This window comes from Amblyomma mixtum, chromosome 7 (assembly GCF_055824585.1).
Source record: "Amblyomma mixtum isolate Tamu chromosome 7, ASM5582458v1, whole genome shotgun sequence".
Classification (NCBI taxonomy): domain Eukaryota; kingdom Metazoa; phylum Arthropoda; class Arachnida; order Ixodida; family Ixodidae; genus Amblyomma; species Amblyomma mixtum.
The window spans coordinates 26,234,611-26,239,939 of NC_143018.1; positions in this window are offsets into that span (position 1 = coordinate 26,234,611).

Consider the following 5,329-nt stretch of genomic DNA (forward strand, 5'->3'; position numbering starts at 1 on the left):
TTCAAATCACCCAGGGGGAAGCTGTTAAAGTTGTTCGTGCTCAGTTTAGCATGGTGTGAAGCGAATAAATCCCATGCAAACCGACACACTGCGTGCGGCAACCAATATGCTATGAGGCCGATATTTACGACTTCCATCAGCCCAGCCTTGTCGCAGGACGTTTATAGTCCTCTTCACAAGTGAGTGTAACCCTAAATTTTTCTCGCTTCTGTGTCACACGGTAAGCTGCAGTAACGACTATCCTCACGTTACTGTCCTTTAACGTTGTTCTGCGAGTAAGCTGCAGTAGTTGCATTAGCGCCAACTATTAACGTAGTAACTAATTTAGTCTTACTACATGCTACTAGCTGTAGCGTTGCAGTAGTACTAATGCAACAAGTAACACTAAATACGAAGTAGAAGCACTGATACGTAGAAGGTTCCTCTGTGCAAAGTAGCGAAGTTATGTCACTGAGTCTCAGTGCTTCCTGTTCATTGTATTGGTCAGCTTTCTAGTCATCTTAATGGCGCGATTGCCCTCCTGCTTGAGGGCTTCGAAAGTACGCTGCAGTTACATTATGTTTTCATTGGTTTTGAGGGCTATTCGCTTGTTATATACTTATCACTGCAGTGCAGTATAGCCTAGTATAGGATACGATAGCATAATAAAGGAAGGAATGTGTCATTGTTATATATTGTCACGTAGTGGTGACTGCAGTCCGGAGAGCAGGAAGACAGCGAAAATGGCTGCTAAACAAAACTTTATTTGGGGTGACTTGCGCCCGCAAAGAACTGAATGAGTCTGCGGCGGTGTAGCAACAAGCTTGTTCGGCGGTCTTCGAGCCGAATGCCCTCCGTTGTCGGCCTTGTTCATTTTAAAGCAGAGAGCGAACTTTCGAGATAAAGCGTGGAACGTTACTAGAACATTCTGGAGCAACGTAGAAACGGCTGCAGCTGGATGCGATCAATCGAGGTAAATCTGGGCGCGTCTTGCAACACAAGGGAAGCATTAGGCAGTTTTAGCTTAGCGTTTTTACAGCCAGCGCGGCGGAGCGCGCGAGCGGATACACCAGCAGAGACGCGCGCGAGAAAAGAGTTTTAGCCGTGCGGTTCGCCTGTCTTCTCGAGCGGAATAGAGTCGAATTGCTCTGCTGCTCTCTACCTATAGGTCACAAATCGAGTTAGAGTGAAAGGATTATCAATTAAGCCTGCTAATAATGCGCTGAAACTATTTATAGTAAATGTAGATTCTGTGTTTTTGGTTATTTATTGGGTAAATATTGCGTTTTAGATGTACAAAAGAGGCTGCCATCTTGAATACCCATACACGCTCTCGCGCACTGCCTGTCGCTCCGCTGGAGAGGGCTTCCCAGCGGGCGTAAGCTTCGCTCCGTAAAAACGCTGGCCGGTCCAGCGACTTGCGCATCCGCAGTGGCCTCTGCGTTCGTCCGCTCCTCTCCGCTGGCCGTAAAAACGCTCAGCTAAAACTGTCTATGAAAGCGACGTGCCGACAGCTTTGAAAGGATGAAAAAAAAACAGTTACTACAAAGATTCGCGGCAGTATTATAGCGACTGAGCATAAATACTATAGCGGCCGAGTCTACCATCGCTGAGTGTAGGTATATTCACTCCCTGTTTGATAAAAAAATCAAAGGAATCCGAGAGTTCAGAAGGTAATATAAAGTAGTGCGAAGTGATGTCCCTTTTCTCGGCTTTCAAAAGACGATTTCATGACACCTGCATGACGCATATCGAATACCTCAAGCGGAATCTGGTCACAGGCCGTGAGTTCGACCCAACCAGCAGGCCTCGAAACAACAGATCCGAACCGAGAGTCGTTTGTATTCTCGTCCATTTTTTTTTTTATGCGTAGCATATTGCAATCACTCAGTTCAGCCCTTGGGCGCGGCCGGGCAGCCACCAAACCACGTGACGTCACCAAACCACTTTAAAAATAAAAAAAGAAAAAAAAACGTCTGAGATTGGTGGCGGTTGCCACCGCCCCGTTTCAAAGGGGGCGCTCCTATCCATCCATCCATCCATCCATACGTCACGGAGGAAAAGCTGCTGAGAAAATCGAGTGCCGCCAAGCAATACCTCGCGCAAAAAGACCGCGCAAAATGCAACGCATTCTTGGCTTAACCAAGCTAAGCCTGGGCAATTTTTTTTAAATATTCATCGCATCGTAAGGAGCTAAACCTATTTGCGTTTTGTCTACAGCGACTACCAAAGCTCAGTCTGCCACGTGCTCGACAGCCGTGACAAGGAGCAGACAGGTTCCCGGCAGAAGGGCGTTTCTTAATACGAAAGCATTACTTGGCTGTATCGACGATTTCGTGTCCGCGAAACGTGTCGGCAGCGATTTCTTCGTTCGTGTGAGAGTTAAGCGAAAAAAGAAGGATTGCGTGTGATACAGGATGATGGAAGGATGATGCAAGTTAAAATTTGGGCGATGTGGAGTAAGTAGTTAATTAATTAGAGCGAAAACTGTCACTTAGATGTCAAAATAGTATCGGATGTCGATATAGTGCGAGGACGTGAAAACAGTGCTAGACGTCAAAATTGCGGACAAAAACGCAACCACGGGATAGGAGATGATGAAATGCCGTTGGACACCAAATTAGATTGATCTAGAATTATTAGTTAATTAATTAGAGGCTAAAAGGTCATTAAGACGTCAAAATAGCCTCGGATGTGCATATAGTGCGAGGACGTGAAAATAGCGGTAGATGTCAAAACCGGAAGAAGCAAAAAGAGAGGCAAACAGTCTAAAGTGAAGCAAAGAGTGGCAACGAGTGTGAAGGAGGCATCAATGCTTTCGCATTTACCCAATGCGGGTCGCCGCAGTGATGTCTAACGTTTATGTGCCATGCTTATGTGTTGAGAAAGAAGCCAACAGCCACAGAAACCAACGGACACAGGGGATTTCTTTTTTTTTTGTAGTGTTGATCAATTTAGAATAATACTGAATATGTTACCGCTTAAAGCTAATTGATAATAAAAGCAGAAAGATGTGTTTGTGTCTCGGAAGCGCTCGGAAGGAACAGTCACCGCTCGCAGGCGAAGCTCTGCTTTTAACTGTTTGACGGCACATGCGCACTTCGCAGAGTGACTTATCAGCGGCGCGCACAGACATCACATAGTCACATCACACACTCTCAAGGTTAGGTTATTTGTAAACATAAATACCCCCCAAAAGCAGAAGATTTGACAGCCGTCGCCGTAGCTCAGAGGTAGAGCACCGGACGCGTAATTCGTAGGTCGTGGGTTCGGATCCCACCGGCGGCATGTGGTTGTTTTTCTTCTGCTTTTCTAATCAATTAGGTTTAAGCGATAAGATATTCAGTAATATTTTAAAATCGAACCACAGCACAAATAAATAAATGAATTGAAAATCCCCTGTGCCCCTTGGTTTCTGCGGCTGTTGGCTTCTCTCACAGTCATTCATTGTTTAAAGATTGGATGTAAGCTGTTAGGAAGGCTAGCCCAGCACCAAGTTCTACTGAAGTGTATTTCTAGTATAGTGGGCCCATCTTTTTGAGTGCTCCCCCCCGCCCCCCCCCCCCCCCCCCCCCCCCCTTGCTTCAAGTCAATTCACACGCCTTCATCAATCTAGTTCTGGGTCACGCGTTCTTTTCTGTTGTGTCGTCATCTCTCTGTGGTCTTCCTAATAGCGCTACATTCAATCTTAAAATAATGAATCACCAACTACCTGGCGTCACTTTCAACTGAAGTACCAAAGCTCGACTTGTTGTGCATAGTTTCCTCGGAAATTAATGTGTACGCATTATTTGGAAAATAAGATATTTAATGCAGTAATGAACGAAAGTGAAGTGCTCTTTCGGTAACTAACCTGCTGCTTTGTATCTTTCACAATCACTATCGACATCAGCCAGCTAAGTCCACACGTGATCACCGTCTAGTGGAGGATAAAAGCCTTACACTACAACCTCCAATTTTCAGCGAGCTGCGACTGTTACGTTCGTGCAAAATTAGCAACCTTATTCCTCAGCCCGACTCTCTGCCAGACCTGACTGCGTTTCCCTCTGCTTAGTGTCCACTCCGTTGCTAAGATTGACCAGCGGTTATCTTTTCTACGCGTGACCCCATGTCAGCTTCGATTCATTTTGATTTGAGAATGGCCAAGAATCAGCATTTAATGTTTATTCCACTATGTGATGCTGGCTTTCTGCCTTGTAACGTAGCCAAAGTAATTACTTTTTCTCCCATTTGCAGCGCTGTACATTCCCGATGTATTTTCAGCATTTTTTGGTGCGCATCCTCTTCGTGACGTCACGAAACATACTCCTTCTTTTCACTCCACTTCTCCTCTCCACTCTACTCTACTGTACACGGACAAATAGACACCAGGTTCTTCTTTTTCATGCCCATTTTATGGCTAAAGCGTTAATAATTCCGAAACCTATACTACGGTAAATAACTGAAACTAGGCCGCAGCGGTGGCTCAGTGGTTATGGCGCTCGGCTGCTGACCCGAAAGACGCGGGTTCGATCCCGGCCCGGCTGTCGAGTTTCGATGGAGGGGAAACGCAAGAGGCGCCCATGTGCTGTGCGATGTCAGTGCACGTTAATGAACCCCAGGTGGTCGAAATTTCCGGAGCCCTTCACTACGGCGTCTCTCATAGCCTGAGTCGCTTTGGGACGTCAAACCCCCACAAACCCATGAACCTTTGTGTAACCCGCCGCAGTGGCTCGCTGGCCGGCTACTGAGCCAGAGGACCTGGGTTCAACCCCGGGTGCACTACTACTACTACTACTACTACTACTACTACTACTACTACTACTACTACTACTAATAATAATAATAATAATAATAATAATAATAATAATAATAATAATAATAATAATAATAATAATAATAATAATAATAATAATAGTACTTTGCCGTCATTTTAGACACCAGAAATGTCCTCTATTCCACATATCGTTGCAGAGCGGCGAACACGATTAGGTTGATTTTGCAGTGAAACCGTCTTGTGGTATAATCTCACCATTACCTTTAATCCTCATTCAAACACAAAAGTGGTCTCGAGCGATGTGGCAGAAGTCTGATACCCCCTGCATGACGAAGCCCTTATAATGCTATCATTGCTCCGCGACGGTACATCAAATAATAAGGCAATACAAATATAATACACGAAAACAGTTAGTCGCTAGGAACTATACCTTAAAAGCACACTTGAAAGGAGCTTCTCCCACTCGTCAGAAAGAACACAAAAACAGCCACTCAGTCGTTCACGTTTCTGTTTGCGCACAGCCTTTCTGGAGAGGAGGAAAGCTCGTGGGAATCGGACACCGATGCCGATAACGCCCCCCTGCGGAAACGCAGA